Raw genomic sequence first — 20,789 nt, forward strand, 5'->3', positions numbered from 1 at the left:
GTTTCTTTTTCATTTTGATTTTGGTGTTATAAGGAGCTCAGCAAGCAGTAAACATCAACAACAATAGTGAAATCATAGTTTCACGGTAGTCCCAGCTACCAAACTTCCAGAACTACACTGACCTGATTCCTTTATAGCCAAGGATATGTAGGTAACCTTTGAAGCAAGGTTCGGTCAAGCTTTTTCAAAACGCTTCCCATGGAGTATCAAACGGGCAAAAATTTGTTCATCATTGCTCATTTTATTTTTTCCCAAAAACTCTTCATGTTTCCAAGCAAAGAGGAGCAGATGTGAGCATCTAATTTTAGCCCCACATAGGAAATTACTCCAAAATATTAAAAAATAGTTTTAGTGACTTTTGTAGAATTTTAGGAATTTTTATTTTTATTTCTTTGACATTCATTTGCACTTTTAGCATATTTTAGTTGCATTTCAAATTACGAAAATGATCAAAAAATATTTTCTCTTTTGCTTTTGCATTCTTAGATTTTTACTTGCATTATTAACATTTAGTTTGCATTAATTAAAATACAAAAATACTTTAGTTTGTTTTACATTTTGGGTTCAAATTAATTAATTGACCTCAAAATCGGAACTTGGCCAAAACAATTCCAAAATGGCCCAATTTTCGACCCAATCCACTCTCCTCCACCCACCCCACGACCCGCCTGGCCCAAATTCTTTTCATTAAAACCTATTCCCCCCTTCATTTAGAGATCAGACCCTTCCCCCATTTGGGAACCCTAGAGCCAGCCGTTCCCACCCTTTTAACTCCACATGAAAAATGCTCCATACCTTAGCTACACACCATCAAAAATCGGCGACACCATACACAACACACACATAGAAGTAGAGATGAAATATTGGACCCTCATTTCCTAACCTAGCAGCGTCGTCGCCTTGTTCATCGTCTTCTCCACGTGGACTTTCCCTCCATTTCAAAGAAAAAACTAAACGGACCCTCCCCTCCCATGGCGGTTCTTTCTTCTTCACTTCACCGCATGAAAGACATTAAAAATTCTTGAATCCCAGATCTGGAAAACTCAAAAAGCTCCAAATTAGAAAGGAAAACTAGAATTTGAACAAGGAGCTTCCATTTTCTTCTGGATTTCGGTATTAACTTTCTGGTTTGCTGAGGAACTCGCTGCTGCTTCTCTTTGCTGTTGGCTTGAGCATCATCCGCTATTTTCGGCCTTCATTTGGCTCACTTCAGCCTCATTCTTTGTTCGATTTAGAGGAGTTCGAGATTCATCTTCCATTTCTAGATTTTCGGCAATTAGGTATGTAAATATTCATCTGTTTTTCGCTTCAAATCTATGAATGAAGATCTGAGTTATTCAAGCCATATTCCCAACTGATTTCATAAATTCGTCACTGAATACGATTATGATTCATCTATTTTAGTTTGTTGCTCATTTTGGCTTGAATGTTAAACTGGAATTATTCTCTGTTTAAGTGTAGTTTTGTTCGATGTTCTGTTATGCCGGTTTTGTGAAATAGTGGTGCTAGTGTGGCTTGAAATTTCTGGTACATTTCTTCAACATTAGTTGTAGAAGTGCTCTATTGATCGGGACATTGCTGAAGTTTTGTTGTTGCATATTAATTGTTTGATACAAGCACAACATACTGTATTATGGATTCAATGAAACTATGCCTGTGTTGTAGTCTATAAAGCTTATTTTGGAATTACTTCTTTTTTGGGAGATGTCAAGTTTTAATGACCAGATGGTTTTCAAGTCTAAATTTCTTGGTTGTTAATAGTCTCTATACTGAAATTTTTCTTTCTGTTAAACGACCTTACTGTTGGTGATATTTTGTCCTTTGTGACCACAACGTTAAATTGAATTGTTCAAATCAGTTAAATGGATGTAAGTGATTCATAAGGAATTTGTGGTTGCTAAATTAGGGGTAGTGTTGAAAGGTAGAAATTTAGAATCTGCGGTGAAAAGCTCCATGGCTTTTGGCTTTCACGCTTGATTCCAAACGTAGGAAAATTAAGCAACTTTTGAACAATTGTAGTTTGCTTTAGGTACGATTAAATAAATCATCATGACCATGGGTATGGTTCCCGTGGCATGGTCACGATATGTAAACCCCAATTCGAGTGTGGGCGTCACGTGACTCGACCATAACTCAAAATAACAATAACAAAATAAATATATTGTGGATCACAGGTGCGTTTCACGTGACGCGATTCACAATGTGTACAAAAAATAATAAGTGCGAGATATCGCAACTTATTTAAATAAACTCCATAAATACTAAAAGCATTTAATTGAATAATTAAAAGGCGGTTAGAAGATAAAAGTGCACAATAATTTTAAACATGTAATTAATTAGATAATTAGGCCAATTATTAATAGTTTAGCGACTGTGCTACAACTACGAAATTCGGGAGTGCGTCACACCTTCTCCCGGGTTAACAGAATTTCTTACCCGATTTTCTGTGTTCGCAAACTTTAAAACAGAGTCAAATTTCCTCGATTTGGGATTTTAAAATAAACCGGTGACTTGGGACACTGTAAATATTCCAAGTCGTGACTCTGAAATCAAATAAATAATTCCATTTCGACACTTAAATTGGAAAAACTCCCCTATCCCTTCGTGAAAAAAAAGGTGTGACAGCTCTGGCGACTTTGCTGGGGAGAAGAACCTAGAATCTCTGGTTCAGAGTTCATAATTCGAGCTTAGAATAACTATTATAGTTGGCTTTTATTTATTATCTGATTTTTACGTGTTTGAGCCTAATGTGCTAAATGCCGCTTTTTACCGCTTTGATATTGTGTGAATTGTATATAACCTGTTACGAAACCCTTCTTCTCTCTCAGTCTTCTAAATCTTCTGGGAAGTGCACGCTGGCGTGACTTCTTTTCTGTTAGTATCATAACCTAATTTAGAACGAGGTTCGGACAAGTTGCAAAGCCGGTGAAGCTTCTGTATTCCCAGTATGCTGCACCTCCCCTCCCCCCCGACTCAAGTTGTCCGCTCGGGTAAGTCAGTTCTAAAATAATACACCCAGAATTTTAACTTAGAAGAACATAGCCTCATGATGGATTCCTAGTAGGAACGTTTGTTTGCATCACGTGCATTTGACTTTGGGGACTCAACACAGGGGTTGGGTCCGTCTAGGATAGGTGTACCCGAATTAAAAGTCCATCCTGATGCATCTTAAGTGCTACTTGCGCATCTGTTTGTTTCAGTTTGCATGTTGACTGGCTTCTAGAATAGGTAAAAAAATAAATAAAAAAAAACAAGAGTGAGAGGAGTATTTGAAATTCGAAACTCTACCGAAATTTTTTAACAAAAAAAAAATAAGCCAATATTTTCATAAAGTCATATTTTCCTGTTGCGTCAAAACTGACCGAACTATGCGGGTTTGTTTCTCACTGGATGTGAGATACGTAGGCAAACCTCATTGATTCCTGTCCTATTTTTCAAAATCCAAAAAATAAAAATAAAAAAATAAAATAATTCTTATTTCTTCTTTGGAAATCTTTCTTTGAGACCCAGTTTTCAAAAAAAGAAAATCCAAAAATATTTTTCGATTCCTTAATTCCTTCTTTAGAAGTCTTTCCTTAAAAAATTAAAAGAAAAAAAGGTTTTTAACCCAAAAATATTTTTCTTCTTTCCAAATTCTTTCATACGAAAAAAGAAAAGAAAAATCAAAAATCAAAATCCAAAATACGGGTTTCCTTTATTTTGAAGTATTTTTCCCAAAAATTCCAAAAAGAAAAAAAACGAAAATCCACTCGTTTCCTTCTTTAAAAGTTTTTCTTCGTAAATGTCATAAAAAATTGAAAAATTAAAGTCCAACAATATTTTCACTTTTCTTTAGAAGTACTTTTGTAAATTAAAAAAAAACTCATAAATCCAAAATATTTTCTTAAAAGTCCCTCTTTCAAAAATTAAGAGGCAACATCTAAAATTCAAAAATATTTTCTTCTTTAGAAAAAGAGAAAACAAATGAAAATTCAAACAAAAATATTTTATTTTTACTTTTGAATTTCCGAAAGTTCAAAACAAAAAAGAATTTTTAGAAGTTTTTCTTTCCAAAAAAAAATCAAAATCCAAAATCCAAAATGTTTTCCTTGTTAGAAGATTTTGAGGTATGATTTGCCTATTTAAAAATATTGAATAAATTATAAAAAGGGTTAACGCATTTACCTTGTTCCTAGTATTCCTGAACTACGTAAAATATCTGATTAGTGCGGTGTCATGATATGTAGGCAATCCCCATTGGATTCGATCATAGCCATAAAATTAATTGAGTGAAAAAATAATATAAAAAAAGAAAAGTTGAGTGAAAAAGAAAGAAAAGAGTGACAAAAATAAAAGGAAAAAAAAGCGGAAAAAAAAAGAGTGACAAAAACAAAAAGAGAAAAAGAGAGTGCAAAAAAAAAAGCGGAAAAAAGAGAAAAATCAAGATTGATAAAATAGAGGCAGAAATAAAAGAAAAGAGGTACAGTGAAAAAAGGGTTAGTTTAAGGCCGGGATGAAATATGCAACCGTTCAAATACATGGTAGAAGTGTTTAACTATTTAGGTGCATTGTATCCAGACATGCGATTTCCGATCTGTTAAGCGTCTCAAAACTAACATGGTTGTTGGGTGTGGAAATTAGCCAGGTTCTGTTCAGGTAGTTGGTTTTGTTGGTAATCTGGTTTCTCATCCTTACTTTACAAGATCCAAAGGAAAGGTTCCTATGGCCTCCGAAAGTGATCTACCAATTAGCGATCCTGAGGATAGCCTAGCATCGACAATTCCACAAGCAGAATCAGCAGTTGCTGAAGAGAATAGGATGTTGCGTCTCCGCATATTGGAAATGTGGGATGCCTGGTCTAATGGTAGGGAATCGCCAAGTGCAATCCCTAGGTTCCCTAAGTTGATCCCCAAGTCAGGTGAGGCTACCAACGCCTTTGTACCCAACCCGTTTATCCTATGCGGGTACGTCCAATGCCGTCTAATGGTCCCCGAATGCCTTCTGTGGTTCGCCCCCAGGCGCCGGTCTCAAAGGCAATGCCAACAATGTTCTCTACAGCACCAATCTGCACTACAGCACAACCAACTTTACCATGGCCGTATGTTGAGCATCCAATGTTCACCTTTCAAAGTCTACAGTTTCAACTTGAAATAACATATGTGACCCCATACTCATTTACTCAACCTCCACAATGTGACGCTTCGATGGGACAGGAAAAGGTTGTCAAGAATCCCGAGCAAGAGGAAATGGCTCGGAAGATAAAGAGCATGGAACAAAGTCTGAAAAACATGCAAGGTCTGAGTGGCCAAAAGAGGGTTTTATACTACGACCCGTGTATGTTTCCCCATGTTCACTTGCCAGCTGATTTCAAGATGCCAAAATTTGAAAAGTACGACGGGTATGAAGACCCGGTTGCTCATTTGAGAAGATATTGTAACCAACTAAGGGCTGCTGGTGGAAAACATGAGCTGCTAATGGCCTATTTTGGAGAAAGTCTCACTGGAATCGTTTTTGAGTTGTATACGGATCAAGAAATTAGCCATTGGCATGTGTGGGACGATATGGCCCGAGATTTCGCTCGCTAATTCTAGTATAATATGGACATCGCTCCCGACATAAACTCTTAATTCTAGTATAATATGGACATCGCTCCCGACATAAACTCTTTGTCCAATTTGAAAAAGAAAATAGCAGAAAGCTTCTGTGAATATGCTGTCAAATGGCGCGAGCAAGCCACCAGGGTAAAGCTTCCAATGAACGAAGCTGAAATGGTTACGGCCTTCCTACAGGCTCAAGAGGCGGACTACTTCCAAAACTTGATGTCTGTTATAGGTAAGCCGTTTGTTGAGGCTATCAAAATTGGGGAGATGGTAGAAAATAGGTTAAAAATGGGCAGAATCTTGAGTCATGCTTCTATTAAGGCCATATCACAGGCTGCTCAGAATGGTTCGAAGCGTTTGATGAACAGAAATGGGAGAGAAGAGGGAGCCATGATGGCTTCGAGCTCGAGGAGGACCCGCAGGTCATTCAACCAATCATATATACTTCCTGAGGTCCCTCAACACTATTATCCCCATCAAGATGCTGCTTATGCCGTGGCATCACCTCCCTATATGGTGATGAATGTGCAACCTTACACGCGGCCACAACATTATACACAAAATCGAGCTCCACCTCCCAGAAATGGCCATACTTACCAAGCTCCATATAATCCCCAACCAAATATTCCACAGTACAATCCTCGCCTAAAAGAGCCTTTCAGAAAGAATCAGTTCACCCATATTGGTGAATCATATTCAAGTTTGTTCCAAAAGATATTCAAGCTAGATCTGTTACAGCCAGTGGCCCCAAACTGGCCGAACCCCGATTCACCCTCGTACCGAGCTGATGCTAGATGTGAATACCACTCCGGAGCAGTGGGACACAGTACTGAGGACTGTTGGACCCTCAAAAGGGCAGTTGAAGACTTGATTGAAGCTGAAAGGATCGTTCTTCGAGACAAAGAGGCTCCTGACGTGACGAGCAATCCGTTGCCTGCTCACAACACTGGGCCAATAGTCGGAATTATTTGTGAAGATGAGGATTTTGATCCGGCACTGAAGGCCATTGCATCCATTCCCGAGACAGAAGAAAAGCCAAAAAACGGTCGCCAAGCCTGAAAGTTCCCCCATCAGATGGGAGTCTCGATAGCCAGTCTTGTTATCCTTTCTGTGTCTGGATTATCTCAGGGTGTGATCCGGATATTTTACTTTATTATCTTACTTTCCGATGTAAACTCTTCTATCTTTAAAATTCAAAAAAAAAACTAATGAAATTAATATTTCATTATCCAGGGATGTCTTTGTTCTTAATTTTGTCACTTTTCTTATTCTCTTTTCAGTTCTGTTAATGCAGATTTTTAATGACATGACATGCTTGCAGACTTCATGCCCAGATCCTAAAACACTATTGGACTTCGAAATAATAAATCAAGAATCAGAATGCAATGAAAATAGGTTTAAGGAAATAAAATAAAGAATCGGAACAACTAAAGGAAAATTGGCTTCAGACTAGAAAGATCCATAGATGGTAACGAGCGTACTGCCAAAAGAAAGCGTTGTACTTGGAAAATATCGGAGGAAATATCCCTGAAATAACTGCCAACGCTGGTGCAGTCAAAAGGTACTATGTTTGATCTTCTATCTAGCATTAATGCTCCGATTGGGATGACGAAGGCTTTCTTTCTCGCTATCCAACCCTTTGAGCCGGTTACCTTCCTTTGATTACCCTCTTTGAAACCTGAAAGTGTTATTGAAAAAAAATGACCAAAAGAAAATGAAATGAAAAATGAAAAAAAAATAAGAAAAAGGAAAAGAAAAAAAATAGAAAAGAAAAGAAAACAAAAGAAAAACAAAAGAAAATAAAAAACAAAGTTTCTTGAACGTTTGACTTGATTCCGAAAGGATACGTAGACAGCCTGTAATACCCTATATATTAATAAGGGGATATAAGTCTTTAACCAGTATATATATATATAATAATAATAGGAGAATGGGCTAAAGCCCATTGGAAAGAGAAACGAAAAGGGCAAAAGGCAGCAAATCTGCTATTAAACAATAGAAGCTACAAAACGCTAAGAAAGAAAGAAAAAAAATAGAACGAAGAGAAGCGAAATCGGGTGAGCGACGACCATAGTTGGAGAAGAAAAGTGAGGGAGGAAACTAGAATTCAGGTATTTATCCCTATACATGACACTAACCTTACACATAATTTAGTTTGTAATTATCTTACCAATTATCTGGAGACAAGGGAATAATATAGCAATGACTTCTGGGAATTGGATATAGAAGAAACAAACATGCTGCTAGAAAAAAATTACTACTCTTCTACGGGATTTATTCTTTTAAATTTTGGGAATGATGATTACCTAATAATTGGGGCAGAATGTGTGTGGAGTAATAATTGTCTAATGATGGAAATTATTATGCATATTAAGGAGTTGAATTAAATATAGGTTATGTGCATAATGTTAAGAAAAGAGTACACGGTGTGTTTCGGGTTTTGCTATACACTGTTTCAAAGTTTATTGCCTTCAATTTTAATTCTAATGATTAGCTAATTATTACATAACGATTGAGAATTTCCGTCCTAAAGAATCAATAGAACTTTATGATATTGGATTAATAAATTATATGAATAGGTTGGAGTTGATAGATTAGTAATTAATCATATTTTGGTAACTATAATTCGCCGAATTAAGAGTTAAATATAAAACTCGGAGGATTGGATATTCTAAACTAGTGATGAATTTAGCCTAAATGAGGCAATTAACACGAGATCGGTGTTGATGTGGTTATAGATTGATTGAAGAAAGTCGTACGGATCGTCGAGGTGAAGAGTTTGGTATTTCGCACGAGTACTGTGAGTAGTAATCTTACCACAATTTGTGTTTTAATAACTTGCATGGTTTATATATGATTTTGAAAATAAATGTGTTATCGATGCTTTGAAATTTGCAAGTGGGACAAGTCCTTTACTTGGCATAGTACCGAATAATTTACTTGAGATGGTTACCGGTTAACCTAAATGTTTTTATCGTTACTAGATATGTTTTTATCGATACTTGAATTTACTGTTATCGAAATGAAATTTCATGATTTGATAAGAACCGAAATGCCCTATATTGTTTTAAAATAGTTTCTACGAGTATATACGGATTACAGAGACAAATATAAATGGGAGTAGCCATTGAAGGATCCTGTAGATAACGGTGGGTTCGTTAGACTTGGTGCACCTTGTAATTACCGGTTACCGTTATAGCCCTCGCTAGTGGGAAGGTAGAACTAGCATACCGTTAGCGATTTTCCTCAAGTAGGGACTACCGTTATATATGACTTCTTGCAAAGAAGTCCACTGTTATGCCGTTTACATGATCCGTTCATTGAAACCTACCAAAATATGAATATTAATATTATACAGTGGTTACCGAGCTTATTACAGAATTGTCAAGTGTATTATATTACAAAAAAAACATGATGAGACTGAAAATTATTTATTGTTTCCGAAAGGGCATTCTTATGTTATTTTTTGTTTAATATACTAGCATGTTTTCTGACTTGTTCCCAATAAAAACGGTTGTGGTTAAGTGTTATTACTCACTGAGCTAGTGACTCATTCCCCGCTAAGTTTTTTTTACAGAGACAGCAGCTGACGCAGGCAAGGATTTCGTTAATTAAAGCGCACAGATTGATAGTTCTCGGTGAGCCTTGCACTTGTTCACGTGGGCAGAGATTTTATTTATTTTCATGGTCTTTTTTGAACTCTTAGAGTCGCTCCATGGTCATTCTTTTAGTGTCTTGAGTAGTCTTTGTTATTATAGACTTATGTTGAGTAACGCTCATTCCTATAAAAATTTGGAGATATAGTAGTATTTCTAGTTGGTAGTGGGTGAACTGTTAAAAGTAGATTATTTTGGTTATTTGATAAAGTCATTGTCATTTGAAATGCTATTAGGATGTTTGTTGCTGATTTGAGACAGGAAAATTTTTGGGGTGGTCCAAAAACAGGGGAAATTCTGTCTGATTTTCTGTAAAATTTCCGATGAGGCTTACTTGGGAGCACTAGCTCCTGAGCGTCGGTCACAGTCTTAATTTGGGTCATGACACAACCTCTCTCTGAGGCAGATATTATAATGGTTCGGTGATGGTTTTGCGCGAAAGATTCCAAAGTTGTAATTCAATCCAAATCCTTTTTACCCAAATCCTATTCAAGTCCTTCTGATCAATTAATGAGAATGTTCAAGAATTAGAGGATACCATCGCTTGTATCTGATACAATCAAAATGAGAGAAAGGAAATTCGTGGGCATCGTAAGGTGATGGTAAGAAGAGAAATGAGAGAGGCCAGTTGGTTAAAACTCCCAAAAGAGCACCATTGATCGAAAAGAGGATCTTCATGGCCATGAGCGTCAACACAGTCCTGGGCAAGGTTTCTCAGTTCTGAGGCAAAAGTTGTGATGAATTTCTAAGAGTCGTACGGTTTACACAGATCATGCATCCAGTCCAAAAGGCATGTCACGTTCATTGAAGTCCGCATGTACTCCAGATAAGTCCTTCTTTCCTTTCCCCGAAAGTGGATACCTCTTGTCTAAATTCATTGTCTATTCCATTGTTTATTTTCTTTGAATCCCTTTCTATGAAGACCCGACCAGTCGTCTCATGAGTTACCGCTCCATTTACCTCATTTCTGCTTCTTTATGCTTTGTTTATCCGTGTTATGTGGTATCAGGTTGGTCGGATCGAATCTGGAATGATTTTGGTAAGGTTTGAGACACTTAGTCACTTTTGAGGAAGCTTGAGCTAGAAAAGTCAATTGGATGTTGACTTATGTGTTAGAGGGATCAAATGTGAGTTCCGATGGTTCGGATAGCTTCGGGGGTGATTTGAGACTTAGGAGCATGATCGGAATGAGTTTTGGAGGTCTGGAGTAGATTTAGGCTTAAATTGGCGAAAGTGGATTTTTGGTGATTTCCGGTTGGTAGGTGAGATTTTGATATAGGGTTCGAAATGGAATTTCGAGAGTTGAAGTAGTTCCATTGTGTCAACTGGGATGTGTGTGCAAATTTTCAGGTCATTCAGACGTGGTTTGGTTGGATTTTTGATCAAAAGCGTAATTTAGAAGATTTTGGAATTCTTAGGCTTGAATCCAATGTGAATTTGATGTTTCGATGTTGTTTTGAGCATTCCGAAGGTTGGAAAAAGTTTGAATGAGGTTATGGGATATGTTAGAATGTTTGGTTGAGGTCCCGGGGGCCTCGGGTGAGTTTCGGGCGGTCAATCTGACCATTTCATGATATTGAAAATTGCAGAAAACTGATGTGTGTTGCAGAAGATTTAGACCTTCACGTTCGCAAGTGGGTCCTCGCGTTCGTGAAGGTTCAGTTGATGAAGGCTCGGATTTAAGCCTTCGCGTTCGCGAGAAAGGCTACGCGCTCGCGAAGGGCTGGATGTTTGTGCATCGCGTTCGCGAGAAGGGGAGCGCGTTCGCGTAGAGGAAAATATTGGTCGGCTGGGTTTTTGGTCGAGTTGTTCATCGCGTTCGCGAGAGAGGGAGTGCATTCGCGAAGAGTAATTCTGAGGAGCTATCACTTTCGCAATGGGCATGTCGCTTTCGCGTAAGAGGATTTTTGGTCAAATTCATTTTATGTTTCGCGAGCGCGAGGCTTTCACCGCGTTCGTGAAGAAGGAATTAAGGCCTGGGCAGAATGTTTAAATACTCGTCTTGTCTGCGATTTTGGGGTTTATTTCTCCCGTTGTTGGTCATTTTTGGAGCTTTTTGAAGGGGATTGAAGAGGTATTCAAGGGGAATCATTTGGAGGTAAGATTCTTGGACTTAAAACTCGATTCTAATGTGAATTCCACCTAAATAATCATGGAAATTAAGCCAAAAATTGAAGAACTAGGGCTTGAAAATTTACACTTTTGATTGAGAATTTGAAGGACCATTTTAGGTCAGAGTTCAGAACTTTTTATATGTATGAACTCGTGAGGAGATAAGGAATCTATTATTGTAAAAATTATCGAATTCCGAGACTTGGGCCCGGGGGTCAGGTTTTGGTAATTTCGGGATTTTGTGTCGCATATTAATTATTTTTGCTTGGGCTTCATTCCATTAGCATATTTTGGCATCCTCCTTCTGATTTTTGATAGATTCGACGCGAGCGGAGGCCGATTCGAGGGGCAAAGGCATCGCGAGCTAGAAATTTGACCGGTTCGAGGTGATTAATGATTGTATATGATGTTCTAAGGGTATGAAACCCAGGACTTGCACATCGTTGTGCTATATTGAGGTGACGCACATGCTTGATGACGAGCGTGGGGTCGTGCACTGTTGGAGATTGTGACTTGGTCCGTCCTGAATGACTACTTTACTGCGTATTTGACTGAAATCTATTTGCTATCATAATGATTTGGGCTGAATGCCATATTTGGGCCTTGTGCCAACTATTTGAACCCTTCGGGTATTTTTACTAGTGTTTCCTCACTATTTTGACTTTGTACTTGAACTCAATCATGTTATATTTCACTCTTTTCGTACTCAGCCATGTTTACTCTATTTTAACACTTATATGATCTTTTAAATGACCTTTTTGGGCTAAGAATCATGTTTTACTATTTCCTGAGTGGCTTGTGAGGATTTTTGACTGAGTGAGGGCGAAGGCCTATGTTGTGAGGAAACATTTGATACCGATTATGAGGCCGAGGGCATGAGATATGTACGTTGCGAGCTGGCTTGATTGATATGAGGTCGAGGGCCTAGTGATGATGCCACGAGGTGGCTTGATATTGCGCTTGGATCGTAATGGCCCCCTCTAGGAGTTTGTACACTCCCAGTGAGCACGGGTACCCATTGTGATGTGAGATTGAGCCTGAGGGGCTGGTATTGTGCTATGTGATTGCCCGAGGGGCTGGTACTATTTTGAGATGTTGCCTCAGGGGCGAATTTGTTGATACTGTGCCTGAGGGGCGAGCCTTTATGTGTTTACTTTTCACAATTGATTGTCAATTTCCTACTTAATTATTGAAAAAAACCATTTAAAATCAGTAAATCAGTGAAAGATAGGTAAAATTCCTTAACTCAAACGTAGTTTCATGAAAAGCCTACTGCTTCATTATAGAACGCTTTGTGCTTTACGTGATTTCTTGCTTTTAGTCTTTATTTACATTTGTTACTCACTGAGTTGGAGTACTCACTTTACTCCCTACACCCCTGTGTGCAGATTTAGGCATTGTTGATCCTGCCAGTGCGAGTTGAGAGCTCCCAGCGTACATTCGGAGTTCACGAGGTAGTTGCTTGACATCTGCAGACCTGTGTTTCTCCCTCTTTATCATTTCTATTTCTGATCAGACATTTGTACTAGCTTATAGACTTAGCAGACTTGTATTATGACTTATAGATGCTCATGACTAGTGACACCCCGGTATCGGGCTGTGTTGAGTTATTTTCCACGAATTATGCTATTAACTGCTTAAACCTTGGTTTATTTGATCATGCTTAGACTGTTTCTTAATGCTTAACTGTTAAATACTAAAATGGGTAGTGTCAGCTGGCCTTGTCTTTACGAGAGTCGCCATTACGACCGGGTCCGAGTTTAGGGTCGTGACAAGATGGTATCAGAGCCTAGGTTACATAGGTCTCACGAGTCATGAGCAGGTTTAGTAGAGTCTTGCAAATCGGTACAGAGACGTTTGTATTTATCCTCGAGAGGCTACACACCCTTTAGGAAAAATTTCATATTCTTGAATTCTTATCGTACGTCCTTGATTTAGCTTGAAAAGTAACTCTTTGAATTCCTTCCACGCGTTCGTATGCGTGCATTAGCACTCGGTATCATATATGCATCGATAGCTTGTGATTCTCTGATCGAGGGGCGAGATGTGATCTTTGTGCGTTGATGTTGCTAGTCTGGAGGACTCGAGGTCGGATCTTCGCCTATAGCTTGAGCCCTGAGTTGTTATTTTGTGAGTGTGTGTTTCTGCATCTATATGTTTTGTTGTGTCCCTATTAAGGGAGGTGATGACTGGATAGTTACGTGATGAGTGTGTTGTGACTGTGAGATGTATTCATGTGATTTGGAAGCAACGAGAAGGGACTGCTGGAGGATAGAAATACTATTAGGTGCTCGATTTTCATCTTGATTTGAGGTATAGCCTCGAGTTATGGATGTGTGAAGAATCCTTCCATGTTTCCTAGTTGGGAGTGGAGTAAATTTCATGTTGCGGTCTGAGTTTAGACTTAGGAAGTTTAAGTGACTGCGTAATGTTTATGATGGTGGAAGGTATACAGAAATGCTAGGTTGAGGAAAAGCAAGTGGGTTATCTCCTGCGGAGTGTTCTGAGGTTGTGTGATCCTTATGTTGTCCATTAGAAGATCTCATTTACAAGTGAAATATATGTATTGCAATTTAAGTTTGGGTCGCTTAAGAGAGTGGGTTTAACCGTTATGAGAGTGAATGAGAGATTTGCATAAGAGTTAAAGTACCAGATGGTCTGTGTTTCACGAGTGTATGAAGGATTGAGTTTAATCTCACTATAGTATTATGGCAGCAATAGAGTATATGCATTATGAGTTATTGAGTGTGTTTTGATCTATGGCTTCGAGCCAAGTGGGGGAGTCTGTTATTGATTAGTTGACTGCACGGTTATGTGCTATGTTGGTTCCAATTTGAGGCGTTTGGGAGAATCAGTCATCGGCTTCAGTGCCAGTTACTTTACCACCACCCGCCCAACCAGTAAGGGGTGGAGGTTAGTCAGCTAGGGGTCTCCCCAGAGAGGAGGTTGATCAGGTGGTCGTCAGGCCCGTTTCTATGCACTTTCAGGCAGACCCGATGCCATTGCTTCAGATGCTGTTATTACAGGTATTGTTTCAATCTACCACAGAGATGCCTCTGTATTATTTGATCCTGGTTCCACCTTTTCTTATGAGTCATCATACTTTGCTCGTTATTTGGGTATGCCCCGTGAGTTTCTTGCTTCACCTGTTCATGTATCTACCCCGATGGGCGATACTGTTATTGTAGATCATGTGTATCGGTCGTGTATGGTGACTATTGGTGGTCTGGAGATCCGTGTGGATCTTTTAATATTATGTATGGTGGATTTCGATGTCATTTTGGGCATAGATTGGCTATCTCTGTGTCGTACTATTCTGGACTGTCATGCTAAGACAGTCACATTGGCTATACCGGGTGTGCCACGAATTGAGTGGCGAGGCGTGACTGATTATGTTCCCAGTAGAGTAATCTAATTCTTGAAAGCCCAGCGTATGGTTGGGAAGGGTTGTCTTTCGTATCTAGCCTTCCTAAGGGATGTCGGTGCTGAGACTCCCAAGATTGATTCTGTTCCAGTTGTAAGGGATTTTTCCGATGTGTTTCATGCAGACCCGCCAGGCATGCCACCGAACAGGGATATTGATTTTGGTATTGACCTGGTGCCGGGCACTCAGCCCATCTCTATTCCACCGTATCATATGGCACCAACAGAGTTGAAGGAATTAAAGGAGCAGCTTCAGGAACTCCTTGATAAAGGATTCATTTGGATTAGCGTGTCACTTTAGGGTGCGCCGGTTCTATTTGTGAAGAAGAAAGATGGCACTATGAGGATGTGCATTGATTATAGGCAATTGAACAAGGTAACAATTAAGAACAAGTATCCTTTGCCTCGCATTGATGATTTATTTGACCAGCTTTAGGGAGCAAGAGTGTTCTCCAAGATTGATCTCCGTTCAGGTTATCACCAGTTGAAGATTAGGGACTCGGATATTCTTAAGACAACTTTCAGGACCCGATATGGTCATTATGAGTTCTTGGTAATGTCTTTCGGGCTGACCAATGCCCCAACAACGTTCATGCATTTGATGAACAATGTGTTCTGACCTTATCTTGACTCGTTTTTCATAGTCTTCATCGATGATATTTTGGTATATTCACATAGTTAGGAGGAGCACGCGAAGCATTCAAGAGTTGTGTTGCAAAGATTGAGAGAGGAGAAGCTTTATGCAAAATTCTCCAAGTGTGAGTTTTGGCTCAGTTCAGTGGCTTTCTTGGGGCACATGGTGTCCAGTAAGAGTATTCAGGTTGATCCGAAGAAGATAAAGATGGTTCAGAGTTGGCCCAGACTATCCTCAGCCACAGAGATTTGCAGCTTTCTTGGTTTGGCGGGTTATTATCGCTGTTTTGTTTAGGGATTCTCATCTATCGCATCGCCCTTGACTAAGTTGACTCAGAAGGGTGCTTTATTTGTATGGTCGGACGAGTGTGATGAGAGCTTTCAGAAGCTCAAGACAGCTTTGACCACAGCTCCAGTGTTAGTTTTGCCAGCAGCTTCAGGTTCATATACCATGTATTGTGATGCTTCGAGAGTTGACATTGGTTATGTATTGATGCATAAGGGTAGAGTTATTGCTTATGTTTCTCGTCATTTGAAGCCCCATGAGAAGAACTACCCCGTTCATGATTTAGAGTTGGCTGCCATAGTTCACGCGTTGAAGATTTGAAGGCATTACTTTATGGTGTGTCTTGTGAGGTGTTTACTGATCATCATAGCCTCCAACACTTGTTCAAACAGAAAGATCTCAATTTGAGGCAGCGGAGGTGGTTGGAGTTGTTTAAGGATTATGATATCACTATATTGTACCATCCGGAAAAGGCCAATGTGGTGGCCGATGCCTTGAGCCGAAAGGTGGTGAGTATGGGGAGTTTGGAATATATTCCAGTTGGGGAGAGACCTCTCGTAGTTGATGTTCAGTCCTTGGCCAATCGATTCGTGAGGTTAGATATTTCGGAGCCTAGTCGGGTATTGGCTTGTGTGGTTTCTCGGTCTTCCTTATATGGTCGCATCAGAGAGCTCCAGTATGATGATCCACATTTGTTTTGTCCCTAAAGACAGAGTTCAACACGATGATGCCAGAGATGTGACCATTGGTGATGATGGAGTGTTGAGGATGCAGGGCCGAATTTGTGTGCCCAATGTGGATGGGCTTCGGGAGTTGATTCTGGAGGAGGCCCATAGCTCGTGATATTCCATTCATCCAGGTGCCGCGAAGATGTATCAGGATTTGAGGCAGTACTATTGGTGGAGGAGAATGAAGAAAGACATTGTGAGATTTGTAGCTCGGTGTCTCAATTATCAGCAGGTGAAATATGAGCATCAAAGATCAGGTGGCTTGCTTCAGTGGATAGATATTCCAGAGCGGAAGTGGGAGAGGATCACTATGGACTTTGTAGCTGGACTTCCACGGACTTTGAGGAAGTTCGATGCTATTTGGGTGATTGTGGATTGGCTGACCAAGTACGCACACTTCATTCCTGTGTATACTACCTATTCTTCAGAGCGGTTGGCAGAGATCTATATTCGAGAGATTGTTCGTTTGCATGGTGTCCCAGTTCCCATCATTTCAGATAGAGGCACTCAGTTTACATCGCAGTTTTGTAGGTCTATGCAACGAGAGTTGGGTACTCAGGTTGAGTTGAGCACATCTTTTCACCCTCAGATGGACGGGCAGTCCGAGCGCACTATTTAGATATTGGAGGACATGTTGCATGCTTGTGTCATTAATTTTGGAGGGTCATGGGATCAGTTTCTACCGCTTGTAGAGTTTGCTTATAACAATAGCTACCAGTCGAGTATTCATATGGCTCAATATGAGGCTTTGTATGGGAGGCGGTGTAGATCTCCAATTGGTTGGTTCGAGCTCGGTGAGGCTAGGTTATTGGGGACAGACTTGGTGCATGATGCTTTAGAAAAGGTGAAGGTAATTTAGAAGAGGCTTCGAACAACGCAGTCGAGATAGAAGAGTTATGCTGATAGGAAGGTTCGGGATGTGTCCTACATGGTTGGCGAGAAGGTTCTGTTGAAGGTTTCGCCCATGAAGGGTGTTATGAGATTTGGGAAGAAAGGGAAATTGAGTTCGCAGTTCATTGGGTCTTTTGAGGTGCTTCAGAGGATTGGGGAAGTGGCTTATGAGCTTGCTTTGTCACCCAGCTTGTTGAGTGTGCATCTGGTATTTTATGTTTCTACGCTTCGAAAGTATATTGGGGATCCGTCTCATGATCTGGATTTTAGCACGGTTTAGTTGGATGATGATTTGACCTATAATGTGGAGCCAGTAGCTATTTTGGGTCGTCAGGTTTGAAAGTTGAGGTCAAAGGATATAGCTTCAGTGAAAGTGCAGTGGAGAGGTCGGCCCCTGGAGAAGGTTACCTAGGAGACAGAGCGAAAGAGGCGGAGCAAATATCCTCACCCATTTAAGGATTCAGGTATGTTTCTTGACTCGTTCGAGGACAAACATTTATTTAAGTTGGGGAGGATGTGACGACCCGACCAGTCGTCTCATGAGTTACCGCTCCGTTTCCCCTATTTCTGCTTCTTTATGCTTTGTTTATTCATGTTATATGGTATCGGGTTGGTCGGATCGAATCCGAAATGATTTTAGTAAGGTTTAAGACACTTAGTCTCTTTTGAGGAAGCTTAAGATGGAAAAGTCAACCGGATATTGACATATATATTAAAGGGCTCGTATATGAGTTTCGATGGTTCGGATAGCTTCGGGGGTGATTTGGGACTTAAGAGCGTGATCGGAATGAGTTTTGGAGGTCTGGAGTAGATTTAGGCTTGAATTGGCGAAAATGGATTTTTTGCGATTTCCGGTTAGTAGGTGAGATTTTGATATAAGTGTCGGAATGAAATTCCGAGAGTTGCAATAGTTCCGTTGTGTAATTTGGGATGTGTGCACAAAATTTCAGGTCATTAAAACGTGGTTTGGTTGGGTTTTTGATCAAAAACGTAATTTAGAAGATTTTGAAATTCTTAGGCTTGAATCCGATGCGAATTTGGTGTTTTGATGTTGTTTTGAGCGATCCGAAGGTTTGAACAAGTTTGAATGAGGTTATGGGATATGTTGGCATGTTTGGTTGAGGTTCCGGGGGTCTCAGGTAAGTTTCGGGTGGTCAATCGGACCATTTTATGATGTTTAAAATTGCAGAAAAATGTTGTGTGTTGCAGAAGATTTAGACCTTCGCGTTCGCGAGTGGGTCCTCGCGTTCGCGAAGGGCCAGTTGATAGAGGCTGGGATTTAAGCCTTCGCGTTCGTAAGGAAGGCTACGCGTTCGCGAAGGGCTGGATGTTTGTGCATCGCGTTCGCAAGAAGGTGAGCGCGTTCGCGTAGAGGAAATTGGTCAGCTAGTTTGAGGTCGAGTTGTTCATTGCATTTGCGAGAGAGGGAGTGCGTTCGCGAAGAGTAAGTCTGAGGAACCATCGCGTTCACGATGGGCATGTCGCGTTCGCATGAGAGGATATTTGGTCAAAGTCATTTTATGCTTCGCGAACGCGAGGCTTTGACCGCGTTCGCGAAGAAGGAATTAAGGCCTGGGCAGAATGTTTAAATACTCATCTTGTCCGCGATTTTGGGGTTTATTTCTCCCATTATTGTACTTTTTTGGAGCTTTTTGAAGAATATTGAAGAGGGATTCATGGGGAATCACTTGGAGGTAAGATTTTTGGAAATTAAGCCAAAAATTGAAGAATTAGGGCTTGGAAATTTAGGCCTTTGATTGAGGATTTGAAGGACCATTTGAGGTCGGAGTTCAGAACTTTTGATATATATAAACTCATGGGGAGATAAGGAATCTATTGATGTAAAAATTATCAAATTCCGAGACGTGGGCCCGGGGGTCGCGTTTAGGTAATTTTGGGATTTTGTGCCGTATATTGATTATTTTCACTTGGGATTCGTTCCCTTAGCATATTTTGACGTCCTCGTTCTGATTTTTGATAGATTCGACGCGAGGGGAGGCCGATTCGAGGGGTAAAAGTGTCACGAGCTAGAGATTTGACCGGTTCGAGGTGAGTAATGATTGTAAATGATGTTCTGAGGGTATGAAACCCCGAACTTACACATCGTTGTGCTATATTGAGGTGACGCACACACTTGATGACAAGCGTAGGGTTGTGCACTGTTAGGGATTGCGACTTGGTCTATCCTGAATGACTACTTTACCGCGTATTTGACTGAAATCTATTTGCTATCATCATTATTTGGGCTGAATGCCATATTTGGGCCTTGTGCCAATTATTTGAACCCTTCAGAGATTTTTACTGATATTTTCTCACTGTTTTGAACTCAGTCATGTTATATTTCACTGTTTTCATAGTCAGCCATGTTTACTCTGTTTTAACACTTACATGATCTTTTAAATGACATTTTTGGGCTGAGAATCATGTTTACTATTGCCCGAGTGGCTTGTGCGATTTTTTGACTGAGTGAGGCCGAGGGCCTATATTGTGAGGAAACATTTGATATCGATTATGAGGCCGAGGGCTTGAGATCTGTACGCCACGAGGTGGCTTGATATTGCACTTGGGCCGTAAGGGGCCCTCTAGGAGTCTGTACACCCCCAATGAGCGTGGGTACCCATTGTGATGTGAGATTTAGCCCGATGGGCTGGTATTGTGCTATGTGATTGCCCGAGGGGTTGGTACTGTTCTAAGATGTTACCCGAGGGGCGGATTTGTTGATATTGTGCCTGAGGTTTGAGCCTTATGTGTTTACTTTTTACAATTGATTGTCAATTTCCTGCATAATTATTGAAAAAGGCTGTCATGAAACTACGTTTGAGTTAAAGAATTTTACCTATCATTCACTGATTTACTAATTTTAAATGGTTTTACTGCTTCATTATATAATGCTTTGTGATTAATGTGATTTCTTACTTTTAGTCTTTATTTACATTTGTTACTCACTGAGTTGGAGTACTCACTTTACTCCCTGCACCCCTGTGTGCAGATTCAGGCGTTGCTGATCCTGCTAGTGCGAGTTGAGAGCTCCCGGTGGACATTCGGAGTTCACGAGGTAGCTGCTTGACATCTGCAGATCCGTGTTTCTCCCTCTTTATCATTTCTATTTCTGATCAGACATTTGTACTAGCTTATAGACTTACCAGACTTGTATTATGAGTTATAGATGCCCATGACTAGTGACACCCCGGTATCGGGCTGTGTTGAGTTATTTTCCACGAATTATGCTATTAACTGTTTAACTTTGATTTACTTGATCATGTTTAGACTGTTTCTTAATGCTTAACTGTTAAATACTGAAATGGGTAGTGTCAGTTGGCCTTGTCTTCACGAAGAGGCACCATCACGACGGGTCCGGGTTTAGGGTCGTGAAAAGTGTCACTAGTCATGAGCATCTATGCTATTAACCGCTTAAACTTTGGTTATTTATTCATGTTCAGACTGTTTCTTAATGCTTAATTATTAATAATCGGATAATGGG

General features: G+C 40.0%; 1 long non-coding RNA gene across 4 annotated transcripts; it reads left to right on the forward strand.

The window, feature by feature from the left end:
* Window positions 1-725: 725 nt before the first annotated feature.
* Window positions 726-20,560, forward strand: LOC107814500 (uncharacterized). 4 transcript variants are annotated; one of them, XR_012709979.1, is made up of 5 exons: window positions 726-1,280; window positions 8,318-8,379; window positions 9,157-9,217; window positions 12,736-12,801; window positions 20,298-20,560. It is a non-coding gene; the product is annotated as an uncharacterized LOC107814500 (long non-coding RNA). The 4 variants fall into 4 exon arrangements; XR_012709978.1 differs by lacking the exon at window positions 8,318-8,379; XR_012709977.1 differs by lacking the exon at window positions 20,298-20,560 and having other exon boundaries at window positions 12,736-12,999.
* The last annotated feature ends 229 nt before the right edge of the window (window positions 20,561-20,789 follow it).

The sequence above is a fragment of the Nicotiana tabacum genome, chromosome 5, assembly GCF_000715075.1.
Source record: "Nicotiana tabacum cultivar K326 chromosome 5, ASM71507v2, whole genome shotgun sequence".
Classification (NCBI taxonomy): domain Eukaryota; kingdom Viridiplantae; phylum Streptophyta; class Magnoliopsida; order Solanales; family Solanaceae; genus Nicotiana; species Nicotiana tabacum.